The following is a 25,268-nucleotide window of genomic DNA, read 5'->3' on the forward strand; positions in this document are numbered from 1 at the left end:
CAAACACACCCCAGCCTCCTTCATTTACTAACTCTTCTTCTTCCTCTTGCCCTCTACCTGGTCTGCAGTGCCTTCAGGCAGGCTTCACCTGTGTGTGTGTGTGTGTGTTTGAATTCGCTTTTTTTCTTTCATCTGCACCTTTTCACTTGTCATTTTTGTCTTACTACTGACTTAACCATTAGGTCAATGTAGGTGACCCTTAGAACTCTGTCCCTAACTCTGCCATTTCTCTAGAGTTCAAGACCAATGTTCAACTTTCAAGTGGTTGTCTCCACATGGATATTCTTCCAGTGTGTCCAGTGTATCCTGTCGAAGAAAAAAGAAATCCTAATCTTTTTTTTAGCCCCAAGCCTTTTCCTCCTTGTTTTTCTGTCTTTGTGAATGAGGACATGACTGCTCATGGTGTGTATGTGTGTGCATGTGCCTGTGTGTTAAGGAAGGGTGAGAGAGAAGAGATTTAAGAATTCGAGTTATCAGTGAGTCTTCAACGGCCTAACTCCTGTTTCTCCCCCCATCCCACCAGTGCCCAGAGCCCGTCCATTTCACTCTGCAAGGACTCTTACGCACCACCCTGCCGCCCCGGCCTGCACCATTACTCTCACGATAGCTAACTTTTTTGTGCATTGATGAAGCACGTTGACGGGTAATTTCATGTAAATCCTCCAGGCGCCATTTTGAGGCAGGTATTGGTACAAGCCCTTGTATTTATAGCTCAGAAAACAGTTGCTTAGGTCTGTTGAAGACACCTGCCCAAGGCCACACAGCAAGAGAGTGCAGAGCTGAGATCTGAATCCAGGCAGCTTGGCTGCAGATCCCAGGCTCTTAGCAACACTGCTCTGATGCTGTAGTTCCGGCGTTCTTTATTTTTCTATCAGTCGGTTACGCAACAGCCTTTAACCGGTCTCCTCAACTCATTTTACTCCAGTCAATCAGCCATTTGCCGAGTCAGGTCCCTAAGCGCAACTTGCCATTGTGCAAAGAATAGCACAGGCTGATGGTCGATATCATCTCCATCCCAACAGCCAACCTGAGCCACCTCAGTTCTTGCTCCGAGTCTCTGAAATGCACTGTCCTTCCCCACATACAGTAAATCCCCTATATACAAATGAGTTCCGTTCTGAGAGCGAGTTCGTTAAGTCCAATTTGTTCGTTAAGTCCAACCGAGTTAGCCTAAGTACCCAACTAACACAATCAGCTGTATAGTACTGTACCAGCTACATCACCACTGCTTTTATGCTTGCTTCCGGACATCCTGGGCTTGAAATAAAGATACTGATTACTGCACCGTATACAGTAGTGTACAGTAAAGTACACAAAAGCACAGCCATTTGTAGGGGATGCACACACCTGACAATGTATGCCAGACACGTGAACTAACTTACGTGATTGGACATGCAAACGCACGTTCGTATCTTTGAAAGTTTGCAACTTGAAGGTTCGTATGTAGGGGACTTACTGTCTATACCTTCCGAAATTCCACGCATCAAACATACTACAAGACAATTGCTCAATTATGTCGACAAGCTGCTGGCATGAAAAAAGGGTGGGAAGGGACACTGTTCTATTTCTCAGGTCTCTTCTATCCCCTAACAACCAAAGGCCATGTGTGCACCATGTTTGGATCCTGATTGGAACAAACCAACTGTAAAAGACATCTTTGAAACTATTTGGGAAATTTGAACATGTGTTAGGAATCAGATGATATTAAGGGATAGCCAGTAATTCTGTTGGGTATAATAATGGCTTGGTGGTTATGTTTTTAAAAATGAGACACACTAAAGTATTTACAGGCTAAAACGGCATGACTGCTGGGGTTTGCTTTAAAATGCTCTGGCAAAACAAACCCAAAAAGTGGCAATTGATGAAACAAAATTGGTAAAACGTTGAAAAATGTCGGAGCTGGATGATGGGAGTTCGTTATATTATTTTCTCTACTTATTTTATGGTGGAAATGCCCATAATAAAATGTGAAAAAGTAAAAACTTGCTATTAGAGGCCAAATAAAAGACCGCCTACTCTATGAAGCCTTCCCTGTCAGATTTAATCTTTCCTTTTTGGGGAGGCATGTTATACATTCTCCTGGTGTTTTAATCCTTTAGGTGCATGCTTATCTTATCGCACAAGATTGTAAGTTCTCCGAGGGCACACACCAGCTCGTGTTCATCTCAGAAAGCCAGTCTTGGTGCTTCTTCCGTGGCGAGTGTAAATGCTTGTTAAGCAGATGCTTTGAGTGCTAGAATCATGGTGCTACCACTGGTGTATTATTCATTTTCTGTCATTAATGAGAACCCACTGTAAAAATATCTCTCTGTTCTCATCACCAGAAATAGTTGTGTTCCTCCTGGTTTATTTTTATCATATGGACACTTGGAATCTTGTAAGTGATCATTTTCCCTCTTTGTGTTGCTACTCTAAAGCTTAGAATTAAATTCATGGCTCACCCACAGCTAGCGTACAGGCATTTACAGCGTGAGTGTCGGTGGTGTGCTGGCTTCGTGCCTGGCCTCTATTTTTAATTTTCCTACTTTCATCTTCTTTCTGTCATACATTCCAATTTGAGTTTTTCGGGGGGTGCAAAATTGTAATGATTTCTGTGAACTCTATTAATTTCTTTGTGGAATCAGTCAGGTTATAGGTAGTGCTCAGTTGGGACTTCCCTGGCGGCCCAGTGGTTAGGACTTGGTGCGTTCGTTGCTGAGGGTGCGGGTTCAATCCCTGGTCGGGGAACTAAGATCCTGCAAGCTGCGCGGTGCGGCCAAAAATAAATTAATTTATTTAATTAAATTTTCTTTTAAAAAGTAGCATTCATTCTATACCACTGTGTTTCTAGATATGATAATACACCTTTTTGTGTCCCCGTAGAAGGCAATGTGTTAAATACTTCACATGTTATTTAAATTAGTCAACAACTCTACAAAGCACGTAAGCTGACTCAGTCTTTACAGGTGATAAAATTGAGGCCAGTGACGTCTTTCCCAGGCCCGAGTAGCTGGTACATGTCAGACATGGGATTTGAACCCAGTTCTTTCTGACTCTTTGCACTCAGCCCACAGCCTCCCTCCCTTGGCATCCCATTCAGGTTTTGCAAGTTTTGAAATGATGCTCTTAACAAGATTTTAGAACATGTAAAATATCCTTTATAAATATTTGTCTCACTTCTTAATTCTATTCTGTGCCTATTTCCTGGCATCTTTTCATATTGAACATGCTCTGTTCTATTCTATTCTGACTGGGCTAAAAGGATATCCCACCAAACAAAACAAAAAACAAAAAAAAACGGAGAAAGAATAGAAGAAAGAGAAGGAAGAAGTATGTACCGTTTAGTATGTATGTTTGAAATGGCCCTTCCACAGAGCTCAGAGCCCTCTTTTCTGCAGGGCAGTGCTCTGATTGAGAAGAAGTGTTTGGGACTTGGGGAAGGATAAAGTAATCCTACAGAAATGGAAGACAGGAGAATCCCTTAGAAACAGAAGTTTCAGAAACCACTCCTAACTAATCTTCTCTCATTCACTCAAGATCCTCCTTGACCCGGCCACTCTGGAGTCCCCTTCACTCACACAATGGCAGTGATATTAATAACTAGCATTCATGAAACACTCTGTGCCGAGTACGGTGCTGAGCATGGTGCTCAAGATCACTCTCATTTGTTCAGAACAACCCAGTGTGAGAGGAACTCTCATGACCCCCTGTTTCAGATGTGGAAACTGAGGATCAGAGAGGTTAGGGAACTTGCTCAAAGCCACATGGCTCATCAGAGATGGAGCTAGGTTCGGAGCCAGACAGGCCGGCTCCTGAACTGACCTTCTCACCACTACAGTGCTCACTACTGCCCTTCCCCACGCTACTGTCTTCATCATCAGTGTCCACGGGCCACCCATTTTTTTTAATTATGTAAGCTTCAGGTGGGCGGCATCTGTATAGACTCCAGAGCAATCACTACCGCACATCTAGTTTCCATCCATTATCATACAGTTGATCCTCTTCCCCCATTTCACCCTTCCCCCAACGTCCTTTCCCCCTAATAACCACCAATCTGTTCTCTGTATCTGTGAGTTTGTTTTTGTTTTATCTTGTTTGTTCACTGATTTTGGTGGTTTTGTTTTTGTTTAGACTCCACATATGAGTGAAATCTTATGGTGTTGGTCTTTCTCTGTCTGACTTACTTCACTTAGCGTAATACCCTCCTGGTCCATTCATGTTGTTGCAAACAGCAGGGTTTCATTCTTTTTTATGGCTGAGTGGTATTCCATTGTATGTATGTATGTTTATGCATGTGTACATTTCACAGCTTCATCCATTCATCCACCGATGGACACAGGTTGTTTCCATATCTTGGCTACTGTAAATAGTGCTGCAGTGAACATGGGGGTGCAGATATCTTTTCAAATTAGTGTTCTTGTGTTCTTTGGATAAATACCCATCAGTAGACCAGCTGGGTCATATGGCAGTTCTGTTCTTATTTGTTTGAGGAACGTCCATACTGTCTTCCGTAGTGGCTGCGCCAATTTACAATCCCACCAGCAGTGTGCGAGGGTTCCCTTTTCTCCACATCATGTGCTGCCCATTTCTGAACTCAACAGCCACTATCTTCTTCAAGCCTTTCCTTACTCCTCTCGTCTCCAAGCCTCACTCACTACTGTCCCCTCTCTGATTCCGTAGAACCTCACCGGTCCCCGCCCCCCCCCCCCCCCCCCGCCTCTGATCACCCTCACCTTTTCCTGTCTGCATCGTACTTACTGATGTGTACATCTTAAGTTCTGTTCTAAACTCCAGGCTTCAGGGGGCAAAGCCCCTATTCCATTCATCTTCACACTCTCTGTTTCCCTGAGAAAATGTCCTGCTTTGAGGAAATTCTCATTAAACGTCTGGTTGGAAAAGGGGCTCATGCCAGCACTTTTCGTATCACAAACTTTTAGTTAATAACGTTCTCTGCTAAGACCAGCACAGTGATTTACACATGTAAACATTTGAGATTTATAGCACATCCCCTTGTTTATCCCAGGAATAATTCCTGACCAAAATGAGAACTAAGAATGTCTATTCTAACAAAATTACCCATCCTATAAATATAATTTTATCACAGTTAATTACCCTATAATTTAAGATGAGAGTCACAGATTTGTCAGATTGAACTAAGTGATTGTCAGAAATGCACACATACCTGCATTTTATTTTCAAGAGTTAAATTCACCCGTGGTAGAAAGTAAGCAAATCTCTGGATAACAAATTAAATAAGACAGATCTTGGTTTACTGTATTTATAACTCAGCAGGACAGATCTTGCTTTTAGACTGCATGGGAATCAGTATTTCAAATACCTCCAAACTTATCAAGTAAGGGTGATGATTTTGGAACAGTTAACCTACTTCCGTTATTGTGAAGTTTCGCTAATCCACTCACCCAACCGTTATGCATCGAGTCCCTCCGATGGTTCAGGCTCTTGTACAAGACTCCGAAGATATAATAGTGACCAAGTATGGTAACTGCCCTCACAGATCTACCAATCTAGTAGAAGATCAGAAAGTCAGTAATCAATAATGATACAGACATCTGTAATTTTCACATCCATTACAGGCTATGTGCCATCTTGCCTTCATCCAATTATTTGCTGGAGCTAACACTATGGAACTGGCTTTCGAGGGATGCACCTCCTTATGTCCCTTTTATGCCCTTTTATGACGTGTCTTTTTTTTTTTTTTTAATTTATTTATTTATGGCTGTGTTGGGTCTTCGTTTCTGTGCGAGGGCTTTCTCTAGTTGTGGCGAGCGGGGGGCACTCTTCATCGCGGTGCGCGGGCCTCTCACTATTGCGGCCTCTCTTGTTGCGGAACACAGGCTCCAGACGCGCAGGCTCAGTAATTGTGGCTCACGGGCCCAGTTGCTCCGCAACATGTGGGATCTTCCCAGACCAGGGCTCGAACCCGTGTCCCCTGCATTGGCAGGCAGATTCTCAACCACTGCGCCACCAGGGAAGCCCTGACGTGTCTTTCTGACAGGCGAAAAGATGTTTCTGTTGCAGTTGGTAAGGAATTACTCTTACTGAAATGATTAGCTGGGCAAACACATTCTAATACAGTGGCTCTCCAGAGCAAGGTATTTTCTTCCTTCCTCCCTGCTTCCAGCTTTATTTTTTAAGACGCAAGAAAGAGTAATATATGCATATCTGATAGGCAGCTTCCAAGTGTTACAAATCTCATCTTTCCTGCTGTGTGGCTGCTTGCTTTTCCTTGCACTTTTTTTTTGGTCGTTGAGAGGTTATGACAACATGAGCCATATTGTATTTATAAACATCACGTGTTCCCTTGATACGGCTTGCCGTTTCTGCCAGACGGAACACATGGAAGAAACATTTCTTGTTAACTCAGCATTGGTTTTTAGTTATGCTGATTTCCGGGACAGGAAAAATGCCTTCCTACTCAGATTTAACTTTCACAGAGGAGAAACAAAACCTCTGAATGTCCGTGAAATAGTTTTAACAAGGGTGGATACAGCTCCTTTAAACCACATATTTTGACTAAAACTTCCTTCTGTAAAAAACCCCAAGCCTTGCATTTAGTTACCATCAAGACAGGCAGAGCTGGAAGCATTTGAGAGATGGGTGGTTTCAGGGTCTCTGCACGTCTAGAAAGTTTCTTCTAGAAGAGAACGGTTCGTGGAAGATGTAAGGTAAGAACTGTGCCTTTATAACAAAGTAAGATTTTCAGAATTTTTTGGTCCTGCTGTAGCACACTTACCTCCATTTGAGTTAACTTTTCTGTATTCAAGTTCAATGCAATGTGGAATTTAAATGCTAGGTTTTTATTTTAACTTCTTGCACACTGCTTAGAAGGAAACTTCTTTGTTGTTGGCATTAGTCTGTTTTTTAAAATCCACTTAAGTTACATTGGGCTGTCTCCAATCTATAATCTCATGATCTAGTTTCTGTTTAACCTTACAATTTAGAAAAGGATTTCAAGTGTCAACCTTGTTTGCTAGTACAGATCTCATTGATATATGTGTTTTGTGACAATTTTCAGTGTTTTCACAAAGGTATTGGACTTGCCTTCGGTTTCTGAGACAAATGAAAATTTGAAGGCGTGGTACAAATTGGGGGGAGCGGAGGGGGCGTTAGTATGCTTCTTTCAACATTCAAGGGAAACGTTATTTATTGTATTTTCCTTGTGAACATCACTTTACATTTTAAAATATAAAGTGCTTTTTTATCTGGGTTTTTAAAACTTCTTTAAGAAATATCAATTTAAGCCTTATGTATAACATTAAAAATGTCTGCAATTTTTATATAACAGATATAAGCCTGTTATTATCAGGTTTAATGGAAAAACCTGGAAAAAAATCTTTGGCAGAAATTATATTTACTTGAGATAACTATTCTGTCTTATTCTTGTAATAGTTCAGTCACAATGTTTTGTATTTATTTCTTTTAAAGACATTTAGTGAGAGCAATGTCCTTTTAAGGCAGTCTGTTTCCTTTTAAAGGTACATGTGTGCGTGGATCTGTTTATCTTTATCCCAATTTATAGATGAGTTAGTATGGATGAGAAGTTGTTAACCAATGTGGTCTCAATAATATATATTATTTCATTTAGTCATCGTTATAACCCCAAGGCATAGGTACTTTTATACCCATTTTAAGGTTGGAAAACTGAGGCTGAGAGAGATTAAGTGACAGATCACACACTAGTGAGGAGCAAAGCTGGGATTCAGCCCCAGGCTGACTGTGTCTATAGTCCCTGTTTTTAAATCCCACACTGCACACCCTTCCTTACCAGTAGCTAAGAACTCCCAGTCTGCAGTCAGATACAGGTAACTTATCTTGAAAATAATCATCATCAAAGAGCAATACTTATTCGGCTTCAAGAGAAATTATTTTGTACAGTTTGGGGATTTTTTTGGTTCTATCTGTAGCATCCAAAACCCTAGTATCAGACTGGTTGTTTATCCAGGGACTTGGTTGCAACTTACTTGGAGCAAGAAGAACACAGTGAACGTCAGATCGTGTGGGGATTGCAAAAAGCACCGGGGATGAACTACCCTCTCCTCCTTCCTGCTTCCTTCTTTGCTTCATGTGCTGCGTCACTCATAAAAACCGTCTTCCCAGGACAGGGCAGGGAGCTGATTCATGAGCCTGATTTGGAAGTGAGAAAGTGTCTTGGAATGGAGATTTGCCTACACGTGCCTGCCTGCTGCCCTTTCAGGCTTCTGGCAGAGCTGTTAGGAGAAGGACAGCAAGAAAGTTACAGAACATCGGAGGTGGAGGGTTCTGGAGTGGCTAGCCAAGCCACCCCAGAGGCAGGGACTGTTGCTCTCCTCAGCACACCTTCCCCCCCCACTGCCCGAAGATTGAGACCTCCCTCGGCTGCAAAAAACATCCTGGTGATTTGCGATGAGAAGTAATTACTGCCAACAGCATCAACAGGGATGCAGCTGCTCATCACGGCCCTGAACTTGGGCTGCAGGATCAAGGCAACTTGCTTCCAGCTCCATGGCTGCATAAAATCCAGGGCTGGCCAACAACCAGCAAATTGGATCAGAACAGGACTTTCCTCTTCCTTCAGCACGGGCTGGGTTGTTAGCCATTGCTGGGGAGATCCGGAGGGGTTTAAGCCACACCCTCTGCCCTTTGATATCCAAACCGCGCCTCTTGGCTTGGCTTTTGTAAATACAGATGTTAGCAGAAATTGCCTCTGACGGGGAGTTTATTAAATCCTGGTATTTTCAGGTTGTATTCTTTGTACCCACATGTTGCTTTCTTCCTGGGGTTTTGTTTTTCTGTCTTCTCCGTGGGTCCCCATCAGGGAAGCCCAGACTATAGGAGATTGCATCCGGCCACCTCAGCACAGGTTCCCTTGGTCCAAGATCCTAATTTGTAGAGAGCTTCCAGGGGACTATTCTTTTTTTATTTCTTTTTTTAAATTGAAGTATAGTTGATTTACAGTATTGTCTTAGTTTTTGGGTGTACAGCAAAGTGATTCAGTTACATATATATATTTTTTCAGGTTCTTTTCCCTTATAGGTTATCATAAGATATTGAATATAGTTCCCTGTTCTATACAGTAAATTCTTGTTGCTTATCTAATTTATGTATAGTAGTGTGTATCTGGGGACCATTCTTTTCTTTACACTTTTTCTTACATTTCTCAGCATGTTATATAAATGCTTTTATATAAATAGTGTTACTTTTATATATATATACATATATATATATATATATGTATATATATATATATATTTGTTGGGGGAAAAGCACATGTTAATTTTTCTAAAGAGGGAAAAAAAAGTTTTTAAGCTATAAATCGCCTGGTGCTAAGCCATTTCCTTTTCTTGCCCATGGGGTCTGCATGTAATTTGCAGGAGCCATACGTCTGCCCCTGAGACACTTGAACTGCTACTCCAGACTGGTGGCTGAGGAAATACACCTGATCTGTGTCATTGATGTTACCTCAAGAAACAGGCCTGGCTGACTTGGAATCATAGAGTTTCAGAGGTGGAAATAAGGTCTTACAAATCATCTTTTATAACCCTTCACCTGTCAGTTGAGACTCCGGAGGCCTGGCGTGGATGGAGTGACTTGGTCCAGATCACAAAATTAGGAAGTGACAAAAACCTCAGACCAGCTCTTTCTCCATGTCTAGTGCCCCCCTGCTTTAGTTCTCACCCCACTGGATCCCCCAAGGTGTGTTTTCTTGGTTGATTTAGGAAAAGACTCTACATCTGACTTCCCTGAGCCATCCGTGTTGCAGTTAAGTGTATAGCCAGGTCCCCCTTCCTGTTCAGATAGCAGCCCAGCCCTGCAGTGGGACCAGAGCTCATTAATTGGAAATGCATGGGCCTGGCCCAAAAAATAAATGGATTTTGAGCTAACCAGATTTAGATTATCCAATATTTTTATTGAAAGAGAATAGGCCATCAAGTCAACTGAAGAAACAGCAGCTGCTTCAAATTATGAGATGCTTTGAATAAAGCAATCTTGGCTTAAAAGAGTTGGGAAGTATGATAGCATTATTTGCAAAAGTCAGCCTCTTTGCTGAAGCAATGGCTCCTATGATAACCCTGTTGGAAACTCCCACATATCCCTACTCAGAGTACTTTGTAAGTTGTTCTTCACTTGGAACCAGTGATTTTTGACAGCACACAGAAAAACAGATTCCTACATTTTAATGATTATATAATGTTGTTGTATGGAGTATTGGAAAGATAAGTAGCACAAAGAACCTGAGAGTTAATGAATATGATTGTTCATCACAACTAGGTAAGAAAGAAAAGGTCAATTTAAAACTGACATCAAGAAAAGCATTAAAGAGTAAATAATACAGCCGGTGTAAGGATGTGGCCAAAATGGTGACAGTCTCTTGTGACTGAGCAAAGTGTAGAAACCAAGGCTTTAAGGTAAAGCCCAAATTACAGAGAGGACAGAGCAAAACGTCATTAAAGATTATACAGTTGACAGCCATGAACCGTTCTGATGTCAGAATAAAATCTAATTCTTGTTTAAGAGTCCTCAGGACCCCTGGTGTCTTGTTACTTGGCCCAAAAGAAAAGCTGTTCAGTACATCATTTTTGTGCAGATTGTTTATTTAAGACCTGTCCAGATAAGAGGTGTGAACGCCGAGTGCATCGTTTCAGCTGGAGGACCACTGCTCCTCGCTCAGGCTGCACTGACTCACCCCATATTCCTGAAATAGGAAGACTGTTTCCCTCAGTTGGTTGATCGCCACATGTACTTGATTTCTTTCTTTTTATTTTTTTTTCTTTTCCTGTGAAATCAAAGGTCATGCTTTCCCTTGTTCTGATTGAACTCTTTGAACCTGTTCCTTTTTGCTTGCCCTTGATATGGTATCAAGAGCTGCCAAAGGAAAACCGAAACAAGAAATGGTAATGATGTTAATGATGAGGTAATTCAGACACAGGGGGGACCTGATCTACAAGGCACTTAAACTTCAAAGCAAACGCCTCTAAAGTGTTGGGTGTCACGGTCAGGGTCTGAAGGCTTCATACAGATGAGCAACTAGGGCTGTTCCTTGTATTCCCTTCCAAGGAGGAAGGCAACTGAATGGAACGTTCTGTAGGTGGGTCCCTACTCCCTTGCCAGAGGGACTGAGGGAACATTCTGGTTACATATCCACAAAGTGGGTATCATTTTTGCTTGCCTTGAAAAGCAAATCTAAAAATATATTTCCTAGCAGCTGTGTAACTGCAAAACAAAACAAAACAAAAATCTGCTCTACTGCAGCACAAATTACTCACTAGATATCTCCTGGGTTCAGATGTTAATGCTTCAGAAATTTGCTGCAGATTTTACTGTATATATTTAGACCAAGGAACCTATTAGCTTGCGATCCGCTAGAACCTCTACATTCTCATGAAAATGAGAAATGTGCCACTGTTGGCAACTTAAGGCTATAATTATGTTAATCTGACCATTCTAAGACTGAAATACGTTGTTTTAAAATGTTTCTGTATTTTTTATTATTCGTAACAATGATCTGAAGAAACTTGGTGAAATGCTAATAAGTTTCTATTCAGTATCACTTTGTGACTAGAGCATAAAAATGAGTCAAACGTGGTATTTGGATATTTTTAATTTGGGCAGAGGATTTTTATCTACAGATATGTACTCATATACACAGTGCATCTTAATAATATGAAAACTACCCAAATGTACTTTTAGATTTTAAATGTAGAGACAGTGCATATACATGCAAGGCCGTCTCCACATATATGCCCAGTAACAAAAATTTCAACGTTTGCATTGAATCACCACACTTTGCTATACCAAAAAAAGGAAAGGTCAAAAATCATTTTTTGAGCAATACCACAAGGTAAATGTTTTTCTATCAAGAAGTATTCTAAAGCACATGGGTCCCTGTTTTTAATGTGGGACCGGACTAAAATGGACTATATAGTTGAAATTCTGAGCACATCCAAAAACTTGCCTTTAGCTACTTGGTTCAGCTTCCTCCTCACCAACCAAAACTTTTATTCCAGCCACAGTCAAGTGATGATATGGATTCTCTTTTCATTCCCAAAGAGAAGTTCTCCCCGATGATAAGATAGGAAGGGAAGAAGAAAGATCCAAAACAAGGATATGGGTCATATCACCCATCTCACAATTTTTATAAATAATTAATACTTGAATCTGCTAGTTGAACCAGTATCAAGTGGATGGAGAGTCTTATGTCTCCTGATCTGGGTTCAGGATCACCAATTCATGTGGGAATGGGAATGAGGAAAAGCGCCTCCTTGAAATGCGAGTTGATCGCATATGAACGGACTTTTTTTCTCAAGGATGAGGTCTTCGGAATATAATACAGCATGGTGTTCTTGTGTTGGCTGCTTTCAGAATCTTCTTTCTTTCGTGAGCTCTTGTATCTCAAGAAGAGAGTGTATCATTCTCTTTACCCTCCTGTGCGTGTGTTAAAGTGGGGCTTAGCCATTCTATTCGTGTTGCTCTCACAATTCATGGGGTGAGCCCGTGAATATTCATCGTACTGTGTGTGGACCATGCGCTTCTGCATGCAAAGTCACAGAAGGATAATTCAGCCCATTTGATGTTCACAGCACCAGCAGGGTAAGTACAGAAGCTGTTCCCGAACTCACTTTGCAGCAGAACCAGTGGCAGGACCACAGTCACCGCCGTGAGACCACAGCCCGAGGACATCCTCGGGAACAGAAACCAAGTCTTTTCATTCATAATCCAGCATTCTCTCCACCACACCCTGCTGTCCTCCTTCTGTATCACGGTGAAGAAGGGGACTGATCAGAGAGGGAAGATGATGAAATCTTTTTTAAAAAAAACTTTGGAAACTACTTTGTGGGCTTCAGCACATTGAAGAAGTTGAGAGTTGAGGGTCTCTGGAATCAAGACAACGTCTTCTAATTTTAAGAAACTCCCTTTGTCTGTTGATTGACCCATATCTTCCTGTCCTCTTTTGGAGAAATTTTGCCCCAATGTTGCTTTTCAGAGAAAGGAAGAAAAGTGAGAGAAAGGATAATACAGAGAAGGAGAAAAAGAAAGCTGGAGGTTGGCTTGGGCAGTGGGGGAGATTGAGCTACTTTGGGGTCGGCCCGGAGCCTGTTTCTCTTTGAAGGGAGTTGCAAGCTCTTCCTGATAATCATGAACTTCGGAAGGCACCCCATAGATGGCACCGCATTTTTGTCACCTGCCTCACCTCCTGTGTGACAGGATTCTTTCCTTTCAGGGGGCAGCGTTTGGAGGTGGGGGGGACACAACTAGATTGGGGCTGCCCTTCTGCCTGATGTGAGCATCTTGTCACATGGCACGCGACTTCCTTACATACTGGGCCGGTAGCTGTCCATTTGGTTCCTCGTGGTTACTGCGAGTCAGGAGTACAGGGAGTTTCTTCCCTACTGAAATTCTGCTCAAGGGTAGGAATGCTCAGAGGCTCAGCGGTGTGTCCCTGGATGCAGGGAAGCAGATCTTGTGTCTGGCAGGGAGGCTCCTGGCCTGGTCAGAACCTGGCGGGGAGCAGGGGCTGTCAGTGCAGGGTGAGGCCTGGCAGGGCGTGGGCAGAGAAGCGCGCCAAGCCCAGCCTCAGGGTGTGCTCGACTCCCAAACTGGTTGTCTTTGAGGCTGTTATTTATCCAAATAAGGAGAGGCAGTGGTTTTGCTGACCATCTCAGATTCCAGGGCTTGTCCACTGGCTGGCTGGTTGGCTGACTTGATATTTGAACTGAAAACACTAAGGTATTCGTTTGAAATGGAGTGCTCTCGTGGGGCTCCTGGGTGCCCTGGAGTCAATGTTTGGAAGGCAGTTATCTACCCACATTCGTAGATAACAGTAATATGGTCTGATCTATGTTACTCTCCTCTCATGCCTCTTGCAACATTCAACCCAGATGACTTCGTTCAGGTATTTCTGGACCTGATTTTAGACGGGAATAATACGGACCTTAGTGATTCTTGAACCACTGCCCTCCTTTGAACCTTGAACCATTCAGAGAAAGTCAGGTCTCTACACTGATTTCCTAACCCTAGAGTTTGAGATTGTTCTGGTCCTGGTATTTGACTTTGTTCCTTCATCTGTCAAATGGGGATTATATTGTTTATCTGATGGGAGTGTGCTAGGGATTAAATGGAAATGCATTTGATAAGTAAGAAGTCTCCAAAAATATTAGTTTCCTTTCCCTATTTCCATCTTCTCCTGGCAGATGTAATTGCCAATATTTACAGATGGAGAAACTCTAGGTAATTATGATTGTCACCCAAAGTTGAGTAAGGTCAGCTTTCTGAATTAGGATTTAACCAAGCCCACAATAGAATGGAGATTTGGATGTGAGCTTGCCTCTCCCCTTTACTCCCTAGAGCAGGTTTTGTCAAAGAGTGGTCCCTGGACCGGCAGGTCAGCATCATCTGGGAACTTGTTAAAAAGGCAAATTCTCAGGCCCCACCCGAGTCCTGTTAAATCAGACACTCGGGAAGTGGGGCGCATTAATCTGTGTTTCAGCAAGCCCTCTGGGGGATTCTGATGTTGTTGAATTACGTTGAATTTGGAGAACCTCTGCCGTAGAATAATTTGCTGGTCGGATCAGAGGTCTAGTCGTTCCCCAGGACACTTGACACTTCCCCACCTCTGGTCTATGACCATGCCTTTCTTCCTGCCTGGAATTCCTAAGAAAGGAAACTCTTTCTTCCCTACTGAAATTCTGCTCATAATTTGTGGACTCAGTTAAATCTCACCTCTTCGGAGAAGTGTTCCTCAACTATCCCAGCCAGAAAAATCTTATTCTTCTGGAGATTCCAGAGGGTTTGTCTGTTGCACTTACTTGACACTTGCCACAGTTATTCTTGCTTTTTGTCTTATTTTTATTACTCATGTACATGCTTCATCTTCTCTACTCTTAAAAGGTAGGAATTGTGGCTTAAAGATTCTTTTTCCTTCCTCAGCCTTAACCCTGGGCTTTGCATAGCTTTGCATACATAGTGACCACTCACATATTTCACAGACCCACAAAATGTTGCCTTTGGAATGGGCCTGAGAGACAACAAGAGATCAGACTTCTTGCTTACAGGTAAAGAACCGGATCTTAACACCTGGATCAGAAGTCAGGTTCCGTGATACCCAGTTTGGTGTTCTTCCTTCTCCACGTACTGCATTGACTGGTGAGAGACACCTGACTGGGATACTCGGGGCCACTGGCCTGGTCCAGACTAGCAGATGTTCTTGGTTTGCTGCCACAGACTCCAGCTAAACCCAAGGAAAACAGAAGGGTTTTCAAAGGTATATTCATGTAATTTATAAACCTGGAACCTTTTCAGTTCTTTCATAACCAGTGAGAATTGGGAAAGTTCACAAGCCTATATAATTATATAACAAATGGCATCTATTCCCAGGCATACATGAGAGAATTTTGCCAGTTCACATACTCAGTATACCTGGGACACCCATGGAACTTGTCTTAGTTTCAGGAGTTGCTGTTGTTAAGAGTAGAAAGAAAGTGGCTCTTCTGAACCCGGGAAAAATACGCACAAGGGCTGTTTTCATCTGGATCGCCATTATTGTTTTTTCATGTTTATTTTGAGGGAAAAATTGAACTTGGTGGATTTGTTGAATTATTGTCCCTCAGTGTTATCCTCTGGGGCTCTTCGCTCACACAACCCTTTCTTCTTTTGACACTGGCTAATATTGTGCAGCCGAGGATCCAAAATAATGGCACGGCTGAAACACCTTTCGTCGGAAGCCATCCATCAAATTTCCTTTAAAATGGGCTCTGCTGACATAGCTCACCTTATATTGTGTTGTTTGTTCTATCATTTGGTAATAGAACCAGCACATATCCTACCCCGATCAGTATGAAAACAGAGCAGAATGCAGGCAACGGGATGATTCCAATAGAAGGGCCACGGTTAGAAGCCAGGTACACAGAGTTGATTCGAGAAAAGTTGTGAGGAAAGAAGGGGGAGAGGGGCAGGGGAACAGGAAGCAGGCCTGAAGGGGTTAAATCTACCAGGGAACCCTTGGTGTTAAGAAGCCGAGGCTGTTTGAAGCCCTGAGAAAGGGGCTGATGGCGATTTGAGTAGCTACATTGTGAGCGGGCAGGGGCAGACCGAGAATAAAAGACCATTTGTTTTCCAATTTGGCATCATCCATTCATCAGTTTGTTTACCAGCATTTTCTCCAATGGTCTCTGAAGAATATCTGTCCTTTAAGCTGTAGCTGTAGAGCGTAAAATTCTAGGTAGATCGTTGTCAGTTCCCTGTTTAGGTTTGGATACGGTGAGGGTATGTTGTATCATCAAACTAAACTTTTTTTAAAAATTCTTACATTGTTGTGAGCATCCTAAAGCTATACAGTGTTGTGTCAGCTTTCTTTCACTTACAACATAATCACCTAGGTCCGTTTCCTGAATGAAAGGTAAGTGGGACATAGGGCACAGTGACAGAGGTGGAACGCATCTGAGAGATGTGGTCCCAGGAATGTCACCCAGTAGCGGAATCGGGGTCCTAATGGTAAAGAATGTTAATCAGATGAGGCCCAGATATTTTATCCCATAAGTAATCTGGTGTCTGTGACTAATGAAGACATATATATGTGTGTATACATATACGTATATGTGTATATACACGTATTTACACGTATGTAACTGGTGATGTAAATAAGCATAATGTATACTAATATGTATATTAGTTAAATACAATGTATAATTAATTATATAACTAATTTTGAGGCAGGAAGATAAAAATTAATAGTAAGTCAAGAGAGTACCTGTATCATTATATCCTAAAGCCACTGAAATGTCCTGTTACTCTTTTCCTTTGCCCTGAAAATCTGGACCTGAAAGGCGAGCAAATGAGGTACTTCCCGAGCGGAGTTCACCAGACTGCCCACTCATGGTCAAAACTCAAGGGCATAAACCCTCAGTAGTTCTGTAGGGAAGACCTTGGGAGCATGAGTCCTCGCAGAGCTGCTCAGCGACCTGAAGGACGTGAGATTTCACACTTAAACAGAGAAGGAAGTAGTGACAGTGTTGAGGCTGAAGATGGGGATTCTTGCTGCTTTGCTACTTAGTCCTGCGTGAAGTTGGACAAGGTCCTTACCTCCTCACACTTCCATTTTCTCACCGTTCACATGTGGAGAGTGACACCGGACCTCCTGACCCGTGCATTTCACTTCGTTCTGTGGCTCGTGAAATAAAATCACCATTGAAAGCACCGTCTAAACTGCAAATTGCTGGATGATGATGATGATGATGATGGTGTGTGTGTGTGTGTAGCCATCTTCCATCGTACCTTCACCCCATGGAGTTCTCTAGATTTTTCTTGGCTGTCATCCCAAGATAAGAGAAGTGGAGGAGAGGGGAATTCCCTGGCAGTTAGGACTCCACGCTTCCACTGCAGGGGGCACGGGTTCAATCCCTGGTCGGGGAACTAAGATCCCACATGCCTCGCGGTGCGGCCAAAAAAAGGAAAAAAAAAAGTAAAACCCTTCGTAGAATAAAAAACATTATAAATAAATAAAACAGTATATTATATATTGTAGCATGTTATGTTGACCAGTGAAATAGGAGTTTAGAGACTTGCCCTCAAAAGAAAAACAAAATCTAAGGCACTGAACATTTGTATTTGGGTGATGGATATGACTTATCTCGGAGCACCAAAAGGGAGTTGTGTATAAAAGTAATTGTCTGTGCGGGAAATGGGTGGATGTGCAGAGATGAGATAAATAATGAGGAGTTCTTTGTACCGTCCGTTGCAAGTGGTAGCAAGAAAATATCGTTTTACAAACTGTAACTATTTTAGATATAAAAAGAGGTTGTCCTTGCCTGAGTATCCCAACAGAAGATTGAGTGTCGGTATGAGGACATTGTTCTTTTATCTGTGCTGCAGCTCCGCACGGTTACTGATTGTGGCTTGGAAGTTACATGATGTATTTCATGTTTCTTGTTATGCGTTTCCATCCTGAGATCTTGAGTCACCACTGGGCACAGTTTTAAGTCAGCCAGCGGGTCTGGTGCAGGAGGGCTCAGCAGAGTTGGCTGTGTCAAAATATTTGTGGGAATAACACTCATCTTAAATATAGCCAGAAGCTCACCGTGTCTTTCCTGAGAATTAAATAATTTTGGCAACAGTCTGTCTGTCTCGTGTCTGGGAAACATTCCACTTATGACCAAATGAAACGTTAATAGACCTTCCAAATGACCATCTTTCCAATTTTAACAGTGTAAGAAAGATGAATTTGAAATCTTTCCAGCATCAAAATCACTCCCCTTCACAACAGCATCTTCGTGTTTATAAGAGTGGTTTAGATTTTCTTTTAGCATATGTACTTTTTTAAAAAGCCAATAAAGCAGCGAATGCGAAAGGGGAAATAGGAATAAATTTCACAAGACCGTTAGCCTTACCAGAGCATAAAAAGTATTTCCTGTTGAGGTAATGCTGACTATTTATTAGCATGTCTTTCCTTAATACTCACTTGAAATAAATTGCTTCCACTTTGCCTGTAGTGCCAGTCAGTGAAAGGAACGGGGAGAATGAATAGTAGGACACTTAACACGCTGCTGGGAAGCGCAGGTTCACAAAGGCTGTGGCATCCGAGCTAGGCAGCTGAGAACTTGGCCAAGTAACAGAACCAGAGCGTGGGATGTTGGTGGTTGGGTCCACCCAGAATGAGCCAAACTTTGCAGTAAGTCGTCCTGTAAGAGCCATTCTCTGGAGGGCATGAAGCTGAGTTCTGTGGCACCAGAATCCTGTTTAGGAAATTACCTTGCCTGATGCCCCAGCCGGCACTGGGTTACTGAACTCCTCTCTGTCTTGGGTGAGCTGGGCACTGAATCCTTACTAGAGAGCATTTAACTCATCCCGATTCACCACGGGATTGGGCCAGCTTTCACACCCCTGACGGTGGATTACTGCTCTAGTCCTGACCAAGCCATGCCTCTCCTGCCCAGACGGTGCCCTGAAGCATTTTGAGTGTAAAAGAAAATTGCCCTGAACATGGCAGGAAGGCAGAGATGGGAGAGGTGACCGGGACCACGTCTCACCTTGCACCCGCCGACTCCCAAGGTAGCAGGGTCCACAGAAGCCACCTGCCGCTAAAGCGGCGGACGTGCACTCCCATGCTGAGCTTGGCGGGGTTCACGTGGCCAACAGCAGTGACAGCTTAGTGCTTCCGGGCTGGGGGGCAGGGCCAGCAGAACCCAGACACTGCACATTCATTCACCTCCCAAACAGCCCTACACATACGAAGAGCCAGGTCAATTCGTACAAGAATGCTGCTGGGTAGGACATCTTATGCCCTACAACCGGGGCTTTGGGGAGGCAGTCGGGGTGGACCCACAGCTTCACTGGACCAGAAAGGCCAACCCCTCCATCCCCCTTCCTGGAAAGCACGCGCTTGACTGAGGGAACAAGACCTGCCAAATGTATACCAGATGTGTCAGGGACCAAGGCTGTGTGCTTCCCATACTCTGGTGAGAAATAACAAACTCTTGCCAATTAGATTAAAAATCAAAACAAGGCTTTTCACATTCCGTCTACCCTTCTCCGACCTCTTAGGTGGCATCTGTTACGACCACTTCATCCAAATATTGTTTCGAATGAGACATCTTAGGAGGGAAGCAATGTCATGGGCTCCGTGTTCTCCTTCCTTTAATCACCACAGAGCTTTTTGATAGCAGTAAACAGTTTTTTTTTTTTTATAGAGAGCCCGCGACACTGACTGGATTTGAACTTAAGAAACATCATGGAATTCTTTTGGTCAGCAAGAACGACCTCTAAAGGCCTTAAAATGTTTGAAAAATGCACGTGGTCGTGGGGTGCGGCGTGAGGCCAGCAGGGCCTCCAGCCCAGCCTTCTGAGCTGTTTGTCCGTGGATTCCCACTGGAATGGCTTTGTGCTCCATTCGGTCCCCGAGGGCTCGGAAAGCATGATGGTGATTAAACAGAGCCTACCTGGGAGCTAGGGAAATGCTTCCTCGCTCTCACCTTTTGTTGGTAACGTGTTAATACCTGTCTCCTCCGAGGGCTGCACAAGCCACTTCTTGTTGGGGACACAGCCCTCTTAGTGCCTGTTCCCCTGGAAGAAAAGAGCTGCATTGATGGCGGTTGCCCACGGGGGTCTCTGGAGCCTGCCCTGGCCTTCCCCTCCTCTGTCATGTCGAGGGTGAAGCAGAAGGACTCGGGTTCCCTTTCCCAAATACCCTCCTTGCTTAGCCTTGGCTGGCCCTCTGTCTCTTTCTCTCCCCTTTCAGGTATGTTTTCTAGAATGATTGCACTTGCTTGCCTAGTGCTGCCTAGGTCTGATTCATGGCTGCTACTCAAAGTTCAGCTTGGTAAAACCTGGTTAATTAATAGACAGCCTCCTTCGTCACCCTCGTGTTTACCCGCCGGTGTTATAAACCAGGGGGAAAGGCTCACGTTTCTTTCGGTTGTCAACCCACGGACTTCAAAAGTCTGGCAGCAGAATGGGCATTGGGTGCTGGCCCATCTGGGTTTTCTCAGGAGCCCCCCATCTCCAGCAGAACGCTGAGAGTTGAACCTGGGGAAAATGAGCATGTTGGGTTTTCTGATGATTTTGTTTGTTGGTGGCTGGTTGTTTGCTTGTGTTCGTGACCCTCTTCGCCTTAGTAAGATATGTCTCGTAATATTTCCTTCATTGTCGCCCCATTTACCTAGGCCTCTCTGAGTTCATTTGTTGGTGTGTGTTTTCCGTGTGAGCAGTTGTTAGAGGACTGAGTCACCCGTGCGGTAGCCTGTGGTTGGATGTGGGCTGAGGTTATTCAGTGACTAATATCCAAGGGGAGGAGAAATTGGCTTATCATGGGGAGGACGTCTTTTTATCCATGCCTGTAGCAGCTTAGCTCAGAAGACCGGGGTAAAACAGAATGGTCTTTACTGGTTGTGAACACCAGGGAACATTTTAGGATCTGTGTTTTTGTGTGTGTGCTTTCTTCTCTGGAGAGAAAGCTGTCTAAAATATCCACGTGTGGAACCGAGGATTGAGATGAAGCCAGCAAACAAAGGAATCGCGTGATTGGGAGCTCAGCCAATGTGCTTTTTCCCGGCGTGAGCTGGACAGGTGATTTCCTTAAGAAAAAGTAAGTGGCTTTAATTCTTTGAGGATGAAAGAGTCTCCTAAGAATCATTTTCAGTTTTGTCTGGTGACTTCATCATATGGTCTGATTGAGTGGTGTGTTTACAAATTCTAGACTTGGAAGGGTGGGGTTTGAAATACAATAAACTGTACATGATATTCCCTTCTGCAAAGAATATATATATATATATTTTTTAAATGCTCCATAAAGAGACATGATTACATGAGACAGTTTCCCAAATCATCTGAAAGAAACATTTTTCATGCTAGATTTTTTTTTTTCCCAGAAGCCACTGTAAGTTTTTTCTCCTCTTTTATATTCGAGAAACTTGTAAATGAGTAATATTGGATTTAACTTGCAGTGTCTGGGGGGAAACGAAATATAGGTATGTTAGGATTCCTACCTCAGACTTCAGGTGATGAATTTGAAACTGCCCCAGATTCGTTCTGGTCTTTACAGAGGGTGAGCCAAGCAGCGTATTGAGCCGTGTGCTATGAGCGGGGCAGCGGCCTCTCAGCTGGGGCCACGGTGCAGAGGCTCTGGAAGAAACTATGCTGTTTACAAGAATTGGAAGGACTCACCCAAGAGCTGGCTGTAGTTTGGGCAGTAATGGAAGGAGGGAGACAATGCCCAACAAAACAGATGAACGATGCCTCATTCATGCGTTGCCAATATATCTAGCGCAAATAAATGAATTTTTTCTTTGTCTGGGCCAAGGTGCAGGGAAATAAATATCCATGTGGTGTCCTGGGGAGGTGTTAAAAGAATCTTTAGTTTTGTATTTAGGTCATCTCTTTCCTGCTGTAAAATGAAATTCTTTAAAGCTCACATAAAGACGTGAGGGTTGAAATTTTCTGGGCTAAAAGTGTCAGTGATACAACATATCAGATATTTTCAACTTTCTAAGAGTGATGAAATGATACAGAAGATTAGTGACCATCAGGAGAACTGGTGGGAGAATAAAGGATTCAGGTTTATTACGGTGAATAGCAACTGTGGGCATGTGTGTGTTTTGCTTATTTATTTTACATTTAAAGTTTAATATAAGTTTCTCCTAAAAGGTCTGACTTTCAGTAATAGTATAGGAAAAACCTAGCATGTATTTAATGTCATTTCTTTACTCGTTAGCCAAAACACAGTTAAAATACAAAACAAAACAAGACCATGCAAGTGCCTGATTCTAGGAAGATAGCTCCATAGAAAGAACACTAATACAAAGGGCCGGGATTTTTTTTAAACTATGAATTATAGAATCTTAATGGTCATCCTGGTTCAGTCAGTCAGGCAATGAGTATCTCCTATATGTAAAGTCCACTTTTTATTGGAATAGCAAGTGGACTCCTTGGAAGATCACACTGAAGACTTCAGAAAGATTCTTTCTTTTTGTCTCCCCATACCTTCTGCCTCATCCTAAGAGTGGTTTGCCTTTGGTTGAGCTGTATCCTTTAGTGTATGAACCCAAGTTATCTAATTTTAAGGGTTTATTCAAGCGGTAGGTTTAAAACATTTTCCCACTATATCATGGGAAGATGATGTCCTTCTCTACTTGGGCTCCATGTAGAGCCAAGGATGAAATTATCAAGGTTCTTCTCAAAACTCAGTCTTGGAAAGTCAGTCCTGGGTTGGCAAACCAAAAGAAGAATTTTGCCAAAGGCTTCCAACCTCTAGGTCACCCATATTGATGGAGACATTCAACCTTATATGACCTGTTTTGGCATAGCAGAATGCTTGTATTCACCTCCACTGTGGATAACTCAGGGGGACAGTGGTTCATTCAGTGACCCTGTTGGATAATGGCAGGATTATTTCGAAGTGGACAAGGCAGGGCTGACATACAGCATTACCATCAGGTACGTAATGTTGATTGCTTGTGGCACGATCCATCCTCGTTGGCTGAGGTCCCGTTCTGGCTGGTTGGTACTCATGTGATACTGGCTGTTGGATGTTAAATATTTTTACTATCACCTGCATTTCCCATATGAATGCACAGTGTATCTGAATTATTGTTAACTAATTGTTACATTTCTTTCTGAATTCATCTGCACAAGGCATCCAGAAAGTCTAATGAGATTTTTCTAATGAGTTTTTTTGCATGTGTTTTATTTTAAATTTTATATAACTTCATTTCATTTAGTTACATAATGTGCCTCCTAGCCATTTCTTTTCACATCACCGAACATGTTTTTAAAACACCTATGCAGGCACCTCTGTTGTTTTAAAAGAAATTTACTCAAATTTTTATTAATTAAAATTAACTTTACATTTTTCTTTCATTAATACTGTTTATTCTTCTAGACAGTTCTGTACTCCTAGGAATATTGATGTCTCATTTTGCTCTCTTACCAGAAAAGGAGGGGTTCTCTATGTGTTCATTTGGTTCAGGATCCCCCAAATCCAGATGAAGCCGGATGAGGAGGAAAAAGAGGACAGGGAGTAGTGACTAACCCCGTTAGGATTATTGTTCATCCTAAGTGGGTTCTAGACATTTGAAACCCTATTCTTTGGGGGGAGGGGGGATGAATAACAATAATGACAATAGTACCTACTATTTGTTGAACCTGATTGACCTTGAGCACCATGTGATGCTTTATACACAGTGGCATGTTTGAATTTATCTTTACGTGTGTTTGGGTTGATTATTGCATTGTGTGGTCTGATTGGGTGGGGAATTTGGCCAAATATGCACTGCCGGCTGAGCCAGTCCCTCTTGTATTTTATCACCTGTGAAGCCCTGCCTTGCTTACCACTGAGCCAGACCTTTCTTTTCATTGAGCCCTGCATTGAGGAAGACAGGGTGGGAGAGGTATTTACAGAGGATCCATGTTGATCTACTGCAAAACTTTGGTTATATGGTTGCTCCAGCCATTCTGGAATGGGAATCAGGTATATTATCACACAGTGACCTTGGGAATGCCCTCCTGGTCCACGGCCCTGAGCCCCTGAGCCTCGAGAGTGCGTGGGCTGGAGCATCGGGACTGGGCCATGTGGTGGAGCGGACACACCTGGAGGCTGACCTTGACCTCACCCTAGGTGTGACTCCCCAAGGGCTAGGAACTGGGGTGAGGGTCCCAGGGGTGAGGACAGCTTGAGGATATCCCAAGTCCAGTTTAGAGGGGGAGAACAGACTAGTCTACTGTGGTGTGTGTGCGTGTGGTGTATGGTGTGTGTGTGTGTGTGGCATGTGTGGTGTGTGCGTGGCATGTCGTGTGTGTGTGGCGTGTGGTGCGTGTGTGGTGTGTGTGTGTGTTGGGGAGGCAGGGGTAGTGGAGATAAAATTGTAATGTCGAGCGAGGAGCCCGCATACTGGGATCCCCTAAGGGGGCTCAGGAGCCAAGTCAATGGTGCTTGGATAATGTACCCCTCAAAGGGCTCCTTTCGGTTGCTAATATTTGCATTTTGCTTGCATTTTTTTGTCAGTCATTTCTATTATGAAATCCACCATAATGTGTAAAACTCCCCGGGTCAGGGGTTCTGCATTGCTGGGTCCTTCCAGTGATGAGATGAGGAAGCTGTGGGAGACCAGCCAGTTCATCCCCTGCATCCTCATGACCAGATGCAGGCAAGAACGTATCCTCTCAAGAGCAGGAAGTTCCCCTCCAGGGCAGGAACTTCCGGGCTTGTTTAGAGCTGCGTCCTAGAATCATGCTTGGTTCTTAGCAAGTGCTTGGTAAATATTGTTTACTAAGTGAATGAATTTATAAGGTAAGGAATCAATATGTATTCAGGGCATTGGGCTCTGTTTCCTTTTCAACCTTCTTCTTGTTGCCTCTTCTATGTCTTCTCTCACCCACACTATGGGTCTCTCAGCTGCTCATCTTGATTTTCGTCCATTTGAGCCCATCTCCTCACTCCTCACGCCCCTACCTCACCCACCCTCCAATCATTTATACCCTCCTTGTCTGTCACATCTCTGAGAAGTCCAAATGGAAATGTGGCTTCTGTGATAGCACAAATCAAACTAGAAGACAGGGCTTGGGAGGTGCCACTGGCTGTCTGTCCCCTCCCTTGTAGCCGTTTGGAGAATCTCAGTGAGCATGACCCTCTTGGGCTTTGATCCAAACACAAAGTACCACCTCTTCACATCCTGAATTCATTTGTATTTTTGATTCTGCCCCTTGCTAAATACAATAGTGCACTTGCAAATTAGTTTCCTCTTTTGCCATTAACTTGATTCCTTTTTTAAAAATTAAGATCTAATTGACATATAACATTATATTAG

General features: G+C 43.1%; 1 protein-coding gene across 15 annotated transcripts in view; it reads left to right on the top strand.

Moving 5' to 3' along the window:
• Window positions 1-25,268, top strand: part of KIAA1217 (KIAA1217 ortholog) — a 500,420-nt gene that overhangs the window by 388,517 nt on the left and 86,635 nt on the right. The window contains exon 1 of one of the 15 annotated variants that reach the window (XM_068561359.1): window positions 6,342-6,665. The exons of 13 other annotated variants lie outside the window; for them this stretch is intronic. The gene's annotated coding sequence lies outside the window, so the exon portion shown is untranslated. Of the gene's footprint in view, window positions 1-6,341; window positions 6,666-20,791; window positions 21,053-25,268 lie in introns of those variants that run through there. One more of the 15 variants, XM_068561368.1, reaches the window with a different exon arrangement.

This window comes from Eschrichtius robustus, chromosome 1 (genome assembly GCF_028021215.1).
Source record: "Eschrichtius robustus isolate mEscRob2 chromosome 1, mEscRob2.pri, whole genome shotgun sequence".
Classification (NCBI taxonomy): Eukaryota; Metazoa; Chordata; class Mammalia; order Artiodactyla; family Eschrichtiidae; genus Eschrichtius; species Eschrichtius robustus.